Here is a 17,541-nt window from a genome sequence, read left to right on the forward strand (position 1 = left end):
TACATACACACACACACACACACACACACACACACACACACACACATATACATACATACACACACACATACACACACACGCACACACACATGCGCTCCACCCTGTGAGACGTGACACACAGAGTGGACACACTCACCTGGCTGTGAGACGTGACACACAGAGTGGACACACTCACCTGGCTGTGAGACATGACACACAGAGTGGACACACTCACCTGGCTGTGAGACGTGACACACAGAGTGGACACACTCACCTGGCTGTGAGACATTGACACAGTGTCAGAGATGGTCCCTAGACATTTGGAGATAAGCGTAGCTGTAATGTCCTTTCTGTGTGTGTCTCTTATTTACTTTAAAGAGCATGGTGCAGGTTAAAAAAAATCAGAATTTACATTTTGGGCTCATGATTACAGTGAAAACACTCCAAAAAGACAAAGACCCCCACAGCCCCCAGGGTATAAATATGGAGGAAGAGGTGGCATTTTATAAATGGGCGTGTGACATCACAACAGGAGTGACATCACAAGAGGAGAATGTTCTGCTGGGGCTGACCATAGACTGTACATAATATCTGGACCACCTTAGCTATATGTTTTTGACACGGCAAAATGAAGCTCACTTCCCGATATTGTTTGATTTCGTTTGATTGGATGAATGGATTTTCCTGTTGCATTGTGGGAAATCTGTTCAAACCTGGAGCCGGGAAAACAGGAAAGGGCGTGAGCGTGGACGGGACTCGGGGAAGGGTTTCCTCCGCCACTGCATCCATCTTGTTCATGTTATTTTCCCTGCTAGCCGTTAGCTTGGCTAACAAATGTTGTTAACGTTAGTTGCTATTGCTAGCCTTGCTCCATTGCTGTCACAGTGAATACAATAGCCCGAAGAAAAACCAGAGTATTATTTCCTCCAGACCTCGCGCTGCGTCACCAGCCTGCCGCTTGCATCTTCCACAAAATCGAGGTAATCTTATTTTCTAACGTAACGCTAATTGCATAGCATGACATTAACGCTAGCTACATGTCCATTTGTCATTACAGGAGGACGTTAGACTAGAGTAGCATAAGTTAACGTTATACAACGTTAAACAGTATTGCATGCTGCACAGATTCGGACGTAGACAGAAAACAAACGCAGTTCTGTTTACCTAGGTTACCTCTTTGAGATGAGGCAGACTCAAAGCATACTCATATGATCTACCAGCTAATAGCGTTATATATCTAGCTAACGTTAGATGAGGGGGAACAAGCTGGGGGTTCAACTCCTCTGGATAGTTTATCCACCTCTGCATTTACAGTATTTACCAATCGCACGTAGTGTTGGGTAAGCAAACGTTAACGTTATACAGTGATTAACAGTGTCTAATTCGTTTCTTCCAGGGGGTAGCTGCTGTCCAGTACCAGATGGGACACACAACAGAGGATCATGATTTGTGAAGATCAAAGCTATAATATTCTGTTCTCCTGAGATTAACTATACACGTTACTGCTGATCAGTTGTTTCAACATAGGAAATTGCAATAACACACAAGCCAAATGCTGACATGAGAGATTTGCTTTGAACAATTGTAGCTATCTGCCAGTGACCGGAGAATATTGTTATATTTGCTTGTTTTAATGCTTTTGTCAATAAACATTGTCAACAAAGATAGCCTTGTTGTATATTATCATGTATAAGATTGTTGATGTCGAGTGAACACAAACCAAGGATTGGACGACGGAGAAACTTAACCGACCAGCAGTCTGAGTCTGCTTCAATCAACGAATGCTTTATATTTATTGAAATTAAATATGGTGATATCTGGTGGTCTGAAATTACTCTCTCTAGCTAGGCTAACTGGCTCATATTATGTCATATTATTGTAACGTCTGAATCAGCGTTTCATAATAGCCTTACGTTTATAGCCTGGATGACGTTAGCTAATGTTACCCATCCTTCCATTGGTGTTACACGTTATATTTTTAACTGAGCTTTGCGGAATTACCTCAACACAATTGTGTATCAGCTTTAAATGTCCAATATATACAGCGTTACACAAACGACCAGCAGCATTCAAATGTGCAAAAACGTTATATTTATTGAAATGTGGTGGTCATGTCACAAGTCACATTACATAACGATATAGCGTTAGGTGTTCTTTTGATCAACAGACCTCGGGGGCTCTATACTGTTGCTAGCTAGCTAGCCGCAGATCAGCTCTGAAGCCCCAACTTCAGAGCTGCCCGTCCACTAAAACCCGATTTCGATATAGCGTTTTAGGTGTTCTTTTGATCAACATACCTCATCACGGGGATCTATACTGTTACGTGTGTCTACTAACATCATTAAAATATCATAAGGGTAACGCTGTTTCTGTTATTTTACTTTTATCTCTGGCTACGTTGCTAGCTAGCTAGCTAGCCTGCCTTGGCAACTGGTTGGGATCATCTGATTTCCTGTGGCTGGTGTAAATCAAAGAAAATCCCGCCCCCAAAGTTATAATTTTTATCGGCTCTTTTACTCGAAATGGGACCATAATTTAGAAAACGGAGCCCAGGGGAGCATGAAAAAGACTTGAAATTGTTTATTCAGACCATAAGCTCATTCGGAAAATGTTTATTTAAGACACAGAACGAGAGAGAAGTCGGCTCATTTTTACATTGGAGCCAATGTACGTGTCGTCACTTCCGGACCTGACGTGCGCCCCCCTGCGGACTTTTCGAATTAATGGAATTTCACGACTGGCTTCATACATTCCCTAATTCTGTTGCCCACTGGGGCTGACACAGGGATGCAAAGTCATGGAGAGTGAAAAAAGGTGACAGATACCAGGGCAGACATAAAAACAACTCAGAAATCCTCAAATTTTGGCCTGAAAAATGTGACTGTCACCTAAAGGTGACTATTTTGCATCCCTGTGACATCACAAAAGGTAGTTCCATGAAATGGACCAGTGCCCCCTGCTGGTTACAAAAACTAGTCTAAACGCAGCTATGTGTGATTGAAAAAAGGTTTTTTCCCCCCAAATCCCATTGCTATATACCCCTTCCACATATTAATGCAATGTGGTCTCCAACCTGCACCATGCCATTTAAATGCACGCTTGTCATTCTGTCCTCTCTCTCTCTACCTGTCTATCTCTCTTTCACACACACACACACACACACACACACACACACAGGTGCATGCAGACACACACACACAAGTCCTGTTGTTATTACCGGCTAAAGCAAGATGGCACTGAGGAGGACACAGGAGCAAAGTGAGCGGATGCGTGCCTGGTGGGTCTCTGCACTGTTAATTCACTTATATGGCTCCTCTGCAAAAGGCAATGGGACTTAATTAAATGTCTCACCTAGAGCAGCGCAGGATCATGTTGCCACTAAATCCGGTTTGAGGTAATGCCGCACTTTATTGTGACGATCAGTGCTTCCCCCCCGGGGTTCAATTACAGCTCAATCTAATTGAAGGGCACCGTACAACAATGGTGCCCCCTCCCCTTCCTGTCCCGCTTCCCTTTTCTTCTCCACAATAAAGGTCCCTACTGTACGCCCATTTACTTTTGCTAAGTCTTAAACGTGCATTTGTGCTGGAGACTGTTAGCTGTCTGAAAGTGGTGGCAGAGGTCCACAAAGCCATTACCGAAGTGAAAAGTAAAAGTACTACCCGTATAGAACAGTATTGTAGGTAAATGAAATGCCCTGTAATGGAGTGAACTGAGTAAGTGAAGCTGGGGGGGGGGGGGGACACTGGAATGGACCGCTAGATTCCTTCGCTGATCAGTGAAAGCACTCGTGCGCCTCTGTAAATATGAGTTGTTATAAGCGGATTCAAAATAATTGTGATTTTTTTTTTTTTTTTGCTTGAGTGGTTGACCATTTTGGGAATCACACAGTGATGTTGCCATAGTAACTCAGTTGTAATGCTATGGCCGAAATTATATATATTGTAGCGGTTCAGGTAATCCAGGTATTACCTGTAATGTGATGTGCAATAGAAGTGTCTAGATTATTAGCTAGGAACTGATGTGTGGGAGTGTTACCGAGGGGGAACACTAGGTTTGTGGGAACGCTTCCGGTGAGAGAGCATGCGGTGGCAGTCTCCGGTTACCACCTAGAGGGAAGCAGCTAGCTAACTATGGCGTAGCAACCGCCTAGAGTTGTAATATGACTAACTATAAATAAAGAACCCTGTACCCGCAAGAAGCCTCTGCCTCTTCAATACCAGGAACGCTACAATTGGTGTCAGAAGTTAAAACGGTGAATATTGCCTCCAGAATCGGCGAGGTGGTGAACAAGTTCCTGAAGAAAAGTGCGGAACGGAGCCGCCGAAGATGAAGAGGGAGATAGGAGAGGCTGAAGCCGCGGTGTGCGCCGAGATGAGGAATACGGTGGAGGGCGTAAGGGGGATATACAGACGGATGAGAGAGGAATACAGACAGATGAGGAAGAGCCTCGGGCGGGAGGAGAACGACGCCGAACAGGACCCCTCTAACAGACAGGGACCCGGGCGCGGAGCAGCGGCAGCCGAACCGGGCCCCGCTAACGGACAGGGACCCGTGAGCGGAGCAGCGAGAGCCGGGGAAGATCCTGTGCAGCTGGCGCCAGTGAGGAGCGGCGGGCGGGGCCCTATCAAGACGCAGAAGTACGACGGTAAACAGAGTTGGGAGGCGTTTCAGGCCCAATTCGAACTGATAGCGGAGAGTGAGGGCTGGACAAAGCAAGAGAAAGGAACAAAGCTAGCTACGTGCCTGGTGGATGACGCGCGGGCATGCTTGCTACTGCTAAGCCCAGGGGAAAGAGGTGACTATGGAGCACTGGTGGGGGCCCTACAGAGGAGATTCGGCCAGTGTGAGCTGCCGAGTATACAACACGCCGAACTGTGTAACAGGCACCGGCAGCCTGGTGAGTCACTGCGTGTTTTGGCTAATGACATTGAGACTCTATCAAGGAGGGCATATACGGACATGTTGCCAGAGACGCAGAGTGAACTTGCCAGGGATCAGTTTGTTCGAGCTTTGACCCCGTGTTGGCTGCGCAGGCAGACCCAGCTGGCACGCCCAAGGACGCTGCAGGAGGCGCTGGAGCTGGCATCAGAGAGAGAGATCGTGGGGGCGGTGGCCACGGAGGACGGCACGATGGAGGCCGCCCCCGTGGCGAGAATGGCAGGGGAGGCACGGGAGGAGCCAGCGTGGAAGAGTGCGTTGGTGGAGCAAAGCAGCATGGTGCGGGAGCTATCTGAGTCGGTGCGCCAGTTAAAAGAACAGCTGCTCCGAAGCGCGACCCTGCAGCCCACCCTACGAGACAATACCTGGCCCAGGGGGCCCGGGGCCATGCGCTGCTGGACCTGTGGACGCCCCGGACATCGGGCCAGAGAGTGCCGCGGAGGAGCGTGGAACCAGGGAAACGGCGCGGGGCCCGTCTAAGAGGGGCGAGACGGGCCCCCTACGTCATATTCCCTATGGCCACGTCACCGTTGGAGGGGGCCCAGCGGTACAGACGGGGAGGTGGGGCGTCGCCTTCCCCCGAAGCAGACGACATCGCCGGCGCTGTCAACATGCAGAACGGGCCGCACACGATGAACGGCTGCCATGTTCAGGTCCGCCTGCAAGGGAAGCCCTGTGTCGCCCTGGTGGACACGGGGTGTACGGCAACGCTGGTGAACTACAACATGATGCCAGAGGGAGCGCTTCTGGAGCAGCCAGCGGACCAGCTGCTGAGGACAGTATCCGGTGAGTTGATGCCGATGAGGGGAAGGGGGTCCGTGATGATAACTGTGGGGGGACAGACAGTGAACTTTCCGGTATGGGTAGTAGAGATGGCGGGGCCCTGTATCTTGGGGGAGGACTACTTGACGCTAAACCAATGCACAGTAGACCTAGGGAAGAGCACACTGACGTTTGCAGGGGGGCCGGTAGTCCAGATGGGTCACCCTCCCACCGCTCCAGGGGAGCAACCAAACGTCAATAACATCACTGTATACCGCGTCACAGTTGAGCACGGGCCCCACGCGGAGCCGCAAAAGAGACTGTGTTGGACATGTGGAGAGCCGGGCCACGTGGCGAGGTGGTGCAGAAGCGGTCCCGGGAGACGGACCGGGTATGCGGGACAACAACATGGTCAGCAGGGAGCCTGCTGGGCATGCGGCGAGATTGGACACCTGGCTAGAGAGTGTCAAAAGGCTGTCGGGGACCGGAGGGCAGCGGGAGAAGAGAGACGTGCAGGCGGCGGACAGGTGAGACTCTGCTGGACTTGCCGTTCGCCTGGGCACTTAGCCAGAAACTGCACTGCGCCCCCCACGGTTGCTGTGCGGAAAGCCGAGGTGGAGAGCGAGGCCGGTTGTGTTCCCCCTGCTGTCCTGAACACGCCGTCCCCTGGGGAAGGGGGGCGGGAGGACGACCGAGTGCAGGAGGTGGAGGAAGACGAGGAGGACTGTCCAGATGTGGATCTGGAGGACGACAGAGCGACCATCAAGGATGTCGACGTGAGTGAGTGGAAACGCAGGCAGGCGGAGGACGCGGAGATCGGTCCGGTGCTTGCGTGGGTGGCGGCCGGACGCCGGCCCCCTGTGAAGGAGACTCACATGTTTTCCGGTGCCACGAAAGGACTGTGGAACATGTTTTCCGACCTGCGGCTAGATGAAGACGGGCTGTTGGAGAGAACAGAGCACGGGGTAAAAGGGAGGCAGGCGGTTGTACCCGGTTACCTGCGAGAGTTGGCGCTTAAGGGGGCACACAAGGGCCCTGGTTCCAGTCATTTTGGGCCCGAAGAGACACTCACCCGCATCCGTGGACATTTCTACTGGGGCAAACAAAAGGAGGATGTGCGAAGATACTGCGATGCGTGTGAGGACTGTGGGGCACAGAGGGGGGATGGAAATGGGGTTTAAATGAAAAATTAAGAAGTTGCTGGGAAAAGAAAAGTTAAGGAAAATGTGGGGGCTTGTGTTTAATTGAGATGTGGGGGTTATTGTTGAATGGGCTATTGTGTTGAATTGAAATGAATGTGTGAAAAAAGAAGGAAATAATGAAAACTAGACATTACGGAGTACCTAATGCAAAACTAGACATTATGGTGGGTGCTGAAAAGAAAAGACTGTTTGTTGGTGAATTAGAATTTGATGTGGTGATGGGAAAAATGTTGTGTTGGGTGTGTTTTGGTACAGGGGGATATGTGTGTGGGTTGTGCATGTCGCGTGGGAGCGACATTAAAGTTGGGCGGGGAGAATGTAGCGGTTCAGGTAATCCAGGTATTACCTGTAATGTGATGTGCAATAGAAGTGTCTAGATTATTAGCTAGGAACTGATGTGTGGGAGTGTTACCGAGGGGGAACACTAGGTTTGTGGGAACGCTTCCGGTGAGAGAGCATGCGGTGGCAGTCTCCGGTTACCACCTAGAGGGAAGCAGGTAGCTAACTATGGCGTAGCAACCGCCTAGAGTTGTAATATGACTAACTATAAATAAAGAACCCTGTACCCGCAAGAAGCCTCTGCCTCTTCAATACCAGGAACGCTACAATATATATATATATATATATATATATATATATATATATATATATATATATATATATATATATATATATATATATTAGGGCTGTGAATCTTCACTGGCCTCACGATTCGATTTGATTACGATTCATCTGTCAACGATTCGATTCGATTCGATTCGATTCCTCGATACAGCTCAAAGTATTGCAGCTCCAAGTATCAAATCCTCAATTTTCTATATTTTTACTGCACATGGCTACTTTTCATCAATTAATACAAGCAGTCAGATAAATATGAAGTCCCTTTTTTACTTAGAAAGTGCATTAAAATCTGAATGTCAACAGAAATTTTAACATAAACGATTCAACGATTAATCTGTCTTCGATTCGATTCACACGTCCGCATCTCGATGCATCGATTACCGATTAATTTTGACACCCCTAATATATATATATATATATACACACACACACAGTGGGGAGTTGATATATATATATATATATATATATATATCCTTAACTTCTGGTTAAGGATCCTATTAGAGAAAATATATGCAACACTCATAAAGGAATCCTTGGGGTTAGGCAAAATAAAATAATTAAAATACAATAAAATCAAGTGAAACACTCGCGGTCGGTAAAAGGATATTTTGTGCAGTGATTGCCATCACACAGTTGATTAACCATGACTATGTAAGATCCAACAAGCTGTGTGCATGCTGCTGCAACGCTGTCTCTCCAGGGCCTTCATTTACAAACAATGTGCTTGGACTGCTCCATTTGACTGTATCAATGTTTCAAAGAATGTGCTTAAAAAGTCACATGGAAATGCTGCCCGCATGCAGCCAATGGTTATTAATCATTGAAATCAGCTTGTTATATTACAGAAAACTGGAAAAGGTCAGTGTAGTGTATAATGAAGTTAAAAATCGGTGTCATTCCAAAAACAATAGCATCTTTGTAGCCAATACTTGATGGTTAGGCCTATTAGATATTACAACTGTAAGATAAATGTAGCAAGGGTAAAAAGAAACATACTTATTACCTTATTAATACTGTTTTAAGTAGTGTTTTTTTGCTTTGTACTTTGGATCTCTGCCAGGAGCCTGGAATTTTCTGCAAAGTATTAGTAAAGTTATAAGCGAAGATCGATTCACAAGGATCTGACAGCTGTCTCCGCCATTTTTTTAATTTATTTTTCTACATTGTCATTTGAGGTAACCAAAGCCTTTTAGTAAGAGAGTTGCGTGGCCATGGGTTATTGGAGTGGGTTACTGGATTTATACAATGGCTGTGAACCAATCAGATTGCTTGATTTGAGAGAGCCTTTTTATAAATATATATATATAATATGACTATTATATAGTTATATTATATATATATAATATATATATATTATATCATATTATATATATATATATATATATATATATATATATATATATATATACCGGTGTATATATATATATATATATATATATATATATATATATATATATATATATATATATATATAATATGACTATTATATAGGCATAGAATGACCATCTGACTGCTGACTCCCCACTCCTCTGGCCACAGTAGGGGGGCGGCTCGGTTGGAAACAGATAATGGTTGAGCTTTGTACTAGCTTGCAAGTTAAGGAAAGTTTTCTTAGCAGTTGTGTTGAAGAGTGGTCTAAATGGTCAATGGACTGCATTCGTATCGCGCTTTTATCCAAAGCGCTTTACAATGTGCCTACATTCGCCCATTCACACACCGAAGGTGGCCAGCTGCCACTCGGGGTGCTGGCACAGCGCCATCGGGAGCAATTTGGGGTTCAGTGTCTTGCCGGGGGAATCGAACCACTGACCTTCTGGTTAGTGGACGACCTGCTCTACCTCCTCCTGGGCCACAGCCGCCCCTGACCTAACAATTTGAGGCACCAGTCGTGTGCTATAACTGCAGTGTGTGCAGGCTAATTGGCTAACGGTAGCCTTAGCAGAGTGAGTGGGCGAGTGAGAGTGAGGGAGCGGCGGTGTGTGCAGAGGTGTGCTGATCGGTGAGCAGAATGTAGTCGTACATGTGTATTATTATGAGCCACATTGAGGGGGGGGGGGGCGGGGTATTATGCAGTCCTTTGAGCAGAGACGAGTCCCTGAATTGTGTGTAGATTAGGGCTGGGTCGGTTTGAAAATTTTAAAACCGGTTCGATATTGCCGTCTAAACCGGATCGAACCGGTATACCGATTTTTTTTGTAATTTTTTTTTTTTTTTTTTTTTTTTTTAAGCAGGGCTCCCGAGTGTGGCCCATAACTGTCTGTAGTGCAACTTCAGTCCACCTGATAGCGATAATACACCTCTAAGCTGGTATTGTCAACCAGCAATGATACTGAATAAAAAGAAGCAGGACACCTGTGTAACAAACACACCCTGTATTTATTTCTCATAACTATTCAAGCTTAACTTTTCTTCAAACATCAACATAAACAAAATAAGACTTTTGCATACTAGTGCAACTTGAGAAGAGGCTAATACGAACAATAGTGCAATCAGAATGGACTGGCAAAAAAAAAAAAAAAAAAAATTTTTTTAGGGTTTTTCGGTTTGCACGTGATCAAACCGGTTTGGGCTCGTACACCAAACCGAACCGGTAAAACCGGAAATCGACCCATGCCTAGTGTAGATATCATATCCATATATAGCAGAGCCTGGTGGATATTTGTGCACTTTTTAGTTTAGTTGTAAATACGTTCAATGAGGGAGGATTTGTAGCAACAGACACAGGTTTTTTTTTAGCACATAGCCTACATTCATGCACACGCACACCCTCTCTCGCTCACACGCTGCAGAAGAGTGTTTCCAAGGACTTCTTACAAGGGGGATGAGGGATTAAAAGAAACACAGGTTCCCTAGAGTTTTCTCTCTCCCTCCCTCCCTCTCTCCCTCCCTCCCTCCCTCTCTCTCCCTCCCTCTCTCACTCCCTCTCTCCCTCCCTCCCTCCCTCCCTCCCTCTCTCCCTCCCTCCCTCCCTCTCTCCCTCTCTCCCTCCCTCCCTCCCTCTCTCACTCCCTCTCTCCCTCCCTCCCTCCCTCTCTCTCTCCCTCTCTCCCTCTGTGTCTGCCTTTACCGCTGTTCCGCTAATCAGAACTGACAGGTCCTGCTTTTTGCAAATCCCTCCACTCAAGCGTGCATTCTCATCTTCACATTAGCCTCCATTGTAGACCATATCAAGTGAAATAAATAAACATTAGCTAGTGCGGCGGGAGAGATAGGAGGGGGGAGGGAAAAATCTCATGAAACAAAACACCGTGAGATGGTAACACCTCCCCCTCTGGGGACTGATATGAAATTGCAACACGATTATTAAAAGACCTTCCGATTAATTGTCCCTTTTCCCTCTTTGTTCGGCTCAGAGTTGAAACATTATTGCCTTGATTGGATTTCAGGAAACAAAAGGTGCAGAGCGGAAAGGAAGCCGAGCCCCCTTCTTCTCTTCTCTCCTCTTTGATTGGGAGATGAGATGTGATCCTCGCTTTGTGAGGCGCAGCCATGTTGAAGATTTTGGGGAGCCACATTGTGATTCGTTCCCCCGTTCCAGGTCCACTTTGCGGAATAGAACCTGGATTAAGACGGGGGCGGCCCGCTGGACCAAACTGTGCCAGCAAAATAACATCATTTCAACCAGCGCCGGTGTTACAACAACAGCACCTTTTTCCCATGGCGCTGCTGGGCCAGTAGGCCCCGACCGGGGCAGAGGACGGCAAATCAGGGACACCCAGTCAGTCACTCACTCACTCACTCACTCACTCACTCACGGACATTTAGTGAGTTCAGGGAATAGGAGCCGTAGCTAGGGATAGGAAGGTGGTAGAGAACCGTAGCTAGGGATAGGAAGGTGGTAGAGAGCCGTAGCTAGAGATAGGAAGGTGGTAGAGAGCCGTAGCTAGAGATAGGAAGGTGGTAGAGAACCGTAGCTAGGGATAGGAAGCTGGTAGAGAGCCGTAGCTAGGGATAGGAAGGTGGTAGAGAGCCGTAGCTAGAGATAGGAAGGTGGTAGAGAACCGTAGCTAGGGATAGGAAGGTGGTAGAGAGCCGTAGCTAGGGATAGGAAGGTGGTAGAGAGCCGTAGCTAGAGATAGGAAGGTGGTAGAGAACCGTAGCTAGGGATAGGAAGGTGGTAGAGAGCCGTAGCTAGGGATAGGAAGGTGGTAGATAACCGTAGCTAGGGATAGAAAGGTGGTAGAGAGCCGTAGCTAGGGATAGGAAGGTGGTAGAGAGCAGTAGCTAGGGATAGGAAGGTGGTAGAGAGCCGTAGCTAGGGATAGGAAGGTGGTAGAGAGCCGTAGCTAGGGATAGGAAGGTGGTAGAGAGCCGTAGCTAGGGATAGGAAGCTGGTAGAGAGCCGTAGCTAGGGATAGGAAGCTGGTAGAGAGCAGGCATTGGAGGGGTGGCTAGGGGGATGTGGGGGAGTGGTTCCATAGAGCCGAATGGTCACACCACTGCACCGTATAGGCTTAAAGGTTTGCTCTTGTTCAGCTTCCTCTCAACAATAAAGACAAATGTATTCATTATACTAGCAATTAGAGTCCTTTGAAGCATTTGTGTTTTTCTTCATGTACATGTAGTGAGTTTGAAATGACAAGGATCCAACTTGGTTCAGTGTAACAGTTTTTTAAAAGAAACACAAGAAACACAAAAAAAAATCCCTGAGTCCCTGCCGATGATGACATCATCGATGGAGACACAGCGAGTAAACATGGTGCCAGCTCAGTATGTATTAGTGAGGACCAATATCAGATCAGGTTTAATGGCTTTAAGTGTTCCTTTAATTATTTGAGTTGGCCAAAGCTTAAGGTTTTAGTTACCTAACTTTTTTTTCTGATCCCCCCCCCCAATTGTACTTGGCCAATGTCCTCCTGCTGCCCCGGTCGCCGCTCCACCCCCTCTGCCGATCTGGGGAGAGCCGTAGACTAGCACCATGCTTCCTCCGACACGTGCACAGTTGCCAGCCGCTTCTTTTCACCTGATAGCGGGGAGCTTCACCCGGCAGGACGTAGCGCGTGGTGGGAGGATCGCGCTATTCCTTCCCACCAGTCCCCCCCCCCCCCCCCGACTGACCAGAGGAGGCGCTAGTGCAGCGACCAAGACTTCTGTGCTTCAGTCTGTTGTGCTCTTTTCCACGATGAACTCATTGTAGCAATTCTACTGAGTGTGTCACACAGCTAAAAGAGTATTTTGTCCCTTTGTTATGGGGATGCCAGTAAACAGACACAAAACTCTACAGGTTTCTGTGGACGCTGCTGTCTCTCCTCAGCACCTCAGTCACACAGCTTGGGTTATCTCCCCCAGGCTCCTCCACGAGCAGACAGCAGGGAGTAACCTGTGCACTGCATATGAATCAATACACAAGTAATGGGGTTCAGGTACTGGTCACTCCTTGTCTCTCTCTCCGCCTCCTGATCGGCGCCCGACCCCGCGCCCCCCCCCCCCCCGCTCGCCATACTCAATTTTAGCCAGAAATCTTCGACGGAGGCTGATAGTCAAGGTCACGACCCGCGGAAACGCTTCGCTTCGTGTTTTAAACTGGGTGACGGATGACTCGAAAATTTGTCAAAGGTGACTAACGCCGTCTGTCATATATTTGTCATTTTATCCGCGTCCTCGGTGCAAAAAAACAACAACAAATTTGCGTAAAAACCCCACGCCTATCGACACGTTCACAGTTCAGCCGAGTCAAGGAGCAACTCGTGTTAAGATGTAACCTATTTTCCTTAACGAAGCAAAAGTCCATCTGTCCACCGCGGGAAGTGGTTCCATTGGGTTTGTACTCTGGGTGAACCCGTGGCGTGGTGAGGGGGTCCTCGTGTGGATCGGGGAGGCAGACGTACAGACACTCGGCAGATGGACCCCGCTTCGGCGCAGCGACAGGGTGACGGTGATGCGGGAAATAGGATCGGTCCAGCAGGCTTGAAGGACCCACGAGCTTCTGGCACGGTTCCTCTACACACACACACACACACACACACACACACGCACACACACACACACACGCACACACACACCATCCCGTGTCTTGATGAGAAAAGTGCGAAACCTCACACTTGATCATCACAGAGGAAGCAGGAGAGATGGTGTGAAGAAGGAAGGAAGGAGGTGAGAAGAGGAGAGGCGGAAGGACAATGAGAGGAAAAGCGTTTTGGCAGCGATGGAACGTTGACAGTGTGTGTGTGTGTGTAACAGTAACGCTTCTCTGGCCTAATGACAGTTTGGCCTGATCGACACACTGGCAAAATGTCAGCTCGCTCCCCAAAGGTGACAACAGACGCTCCAGCCAGGTGGAGCGGTGACATTGGTGTCAGACGTCCCACTCCGAATACAAGTTAGGGCGGGGATATGTCACTCCACTCTCACTGGCTGCCACACACATTTTCCAACACTAACCTTCTCCACTTTGGGGGGAAATTTATGAATGAGACATGTAGGCTATATATTTTTTTATCTTGTCTGTCCCTCTTTCACGCTTTTGGTTGTTCAACTGCAAGGTGATGATGAGAGAGGTCTTCAAAAATATTTCATGATTTGCCATCTGTAGATAGTTTTAAAGGGACATCTCACCCTAAAATCCAAAATGCATATTTTTCCTCTCACCTGCTATTTATCCATCTATGTCGTTTTGTGTTAGTTGCCCTGAGTTTTAGAGATATCAGCCCTAGAGATTTCTGCCTTCTCTCCAATACGATGGAGCTGGATGGCACTCGGCTTGCGCTGGTCGAACTGACAAAAACATACATTTGAAAAACTCAACAGCAATGTTTCTTTCCAGAAATCATGCCCCCGTTACTCAAGATAGTCCACAAACCTTGCTTGTTGTGTGCAGTTTCATGTAGGAACTATTTTCTTTAGACCGAGCTACACCCGCTAGCTACTAGTTAGTTCCTACATGAAACTGCTCACAACTAGGTCTGTGTTATCTTGGGTAAGCAGGGTCATTATTTCTGGAAAGAGACATTGCTGTTGAGTTTATCAAATGTATGTTTTTGCCGTTTGGAGCAGCACAAGCCGAGTGCCGTCCAGTTCCATCGTATTGGAGAAAAGGCAGACATCTCTACGCCTGATATCTCCAAAACTCAGGCAACTCCAGGGCTCGACATTAACGGCTGCCCGGTTGCCCCGGGCAACCAAAAAAAAAATAGGGCAACCATTTATTGGCCTTTGGTTGCCCCAGGGGCAACCACATTTTAACATGCAAAAAAATATGTACAGCAGCAAACAGCAAAATATACACCAAATAAATATGTTTTAATAGGCTACTTGTTGTGAGTGACATATATGTGACATTTTATTTAGAGATGCTCCGCAATCGATTTGGCCTCTATTGGCTTTGATCGGTGTTCTCAAAATAGCCGATCAAAGCAGGCCGTCAGATGCATTCCAGACAATTAACTGTGCGCACCTAAAATGACTAAACTCCTCTCCATTCCACAGTTTGGAGCCCACTAGCATACAGCAGGCTGCTCTAACTCAACATGTCCGTGGAGTGGAGATATTTACTCTTGAAACACCAAAAAGCAAGACAGCAACTTGTAATGACACGAAGGGTAAAGTGATTACTGAGAAGCTGTCCGTGTTGCCGTGTGCATATCTCTCTCCCCTCTCTGATGTTGCATCAGATGATAGTGTTATGGAGTTAATCATACATAGCAACAGGTTGTATTCATTTACACAAAACATTTCAGTGAAAATAAAAAGACAAGAGACATATCTCGGCAATTAAATGTATATTTATTACTTTTCACGGATGAATTGTTTGTAACCTGTCTGCTGCATGTGAAACGGTACATCCTCGTCTCTCTGTAATGCAGTGCGGTCTAGATAGACGAGCCGTTCCAAAACCGGAAGTCTCCAGATGCGGAGCGTACCACTTGGTAGTTTCTGGAGGGGGTTTCCGGGGGATCAGACCAAGTGTTCAAAGTGGCAGGGGTGTTTAATTGTTGGTTTGTTGAAACGATGGTTGAAATGTTATTTAATACATTTGAGTGGAAATGGAAATGTCTAATGACCTAATTGTTCTTGTTTATGAACCAGGTAGCTAATGTTATGAGATAATTAATTGCCAAATACTAATTATGTCTCTTAGCAGGAGCCAGCTACAGGCAGAGGGTCCTTCTCTAAAGCAGCAATCCCTAAATAGTTCAGATTTGATTCATAATTATCCTTTTTTGCCTTGTATATTTCCTTCATTTTGTCTGCTTTTTTCAAGTTGTATTTTTCTTTCCTATTTTCTTCAATTGGCCAAATTTGTGTCTGTACTGTATATTCAAGAAAAAATAGCTATGGTATCGGAAAAATATCAGTATCGGCAGATATCCAAATTCAGGTATCGGAATCGGATTGGAAGTGAAAAAAGTGGATCGGTGCATCCATACTTATGACTGCATAGTATCTTAATTACTCAAAATATAAGGTGACTAAAATTGGGCAACCATATTTTTATTCGGGCAACCAAAAGCTCTTGCCAGGTTGCCCCTCCGGCAACCACTTTTAAAAGTTAACGTCGAGCCCTGAACTCACACCAAAACGATGTAGATGGATAGCACTAGATGTAAGAGGAAAAACATGTACTTTTTGATTTTAGGGTGAGCTGGCCCTTTAAGGTTGTTGTCTGTGGAATGGGTCAACTGATATGTTTTCTAGAAATGACATGTTCTTGATCATCAAAATGAACAAGAGTAAGTTGAGTGACGTGAGGAGTAGGGGTGGGGGGAAAAATCGATACACCACAGTATCGCGATATTTTGCCTGACGATATTGTATCGATATTTGGACGCCAAGTATCGATATTGGAAAAAAAAAAGTTCCAAGGCCAGCAGTAAACAAACGGTAGCATATTTTCATTTTGTTTTAACAGTAACAGTTTTGTCATAACAGTAATTTACAAATTCCCCAGTTACTGAATGGGCTGCACAAGATGTTTTGTGTAAGTGAAGTGAAGTTGCAAAAACTACATAAGTAAATTCTTAAAGGTCTTATTCTTAAAGGTCCTTACACATCAAGAGCGATGCGAATATACGGCACGAAATTGCAATGCGAGTTTTGACCCACCTGTCAATCACAGCCACAGATGTGTACACGTCGGAAGCGAATTTCTGAAAAATCGACCACGGTTCGAAAAAATAAACGCCGCAATAACGCTCAGCGAAACTTCGCCGTTGGTATGCACGGTTGCATTGACTGATATAGGTTCGGAAAATATTATTGACGTGCGAATTAATCGCACGAAAAAACAGTGCTCGGTGTGTAAGGACCTTAAGTTGAGTGAGGTGAGGAGGTAGGTACACATTTTCAGTGTTCCCTCGAAGGCATTTCCTTTCCCTCAATCACACAGCACTCCGATTTCACATTGGCCGTCTCATCTGTGAGGAGGACACGAGGACGACGGTGGTAATCCACCTTCATCTCCGGCCAGGTTCTCAATCCAATGAACACAGTCGGTGCCCCACTGCCTTTTGAAGATGGGCTTCCCTGTTGAGCACAGCCAGGAACGGGCTTTGTGCCCCACAATGTGCCCAACACAATGGAGGTGTAATTGAGAAATTTAGCGGCTGGCTGAAGCATCGAGGTATCAAAGGCCCGAGGATCTAACTGATCACACACCTCCTCACAAATTCTTCAACCTCTCCGCATTAAGGTGGTGTTTATCTGCTGGCTGCTACTGCTGTTTTACAGCTTGACTGACACCTACCACATCACAGGTGGATAGAGACGGTATTATCTTCACCGGGCGAATGCCTGGAGAGGATCGTGTGTGTGTGTGTGTGTGTTAGGGATGCACGGTATACCGGTACTACAATGGTACCGCGCTACCCTGCCATTAAAAACGGTACTATATCACGTTAATTTAGTACAGATACTTTAAAACATGTCATGGGTTGCGTCGGTGTGCGACCGTGGTGTTTGTTAGCGGAGGAGACCTGTGTCTGTGCAGCAGCCCAGCTCGTCTGTCTGTGAGCGTGCTCTCGGCTCGGCCCGCCCCCTCTCTCTCTCTCTGGTCACGGCTCAAATTTCACTGACAGAGTGACTCCTCACTCTCAGCAGC

This window comes from Poromitra crassiceps, assembly GCF_964638095.1.
Source record: "Poromitra crassiceps genome assembly, chromosome: 7".
NCBI lineage: Eukaryota > Metazoa > Chordata > Actinopteri > Beryciformes > Melamphaidae > Poromitra > Poromitra crassiceps.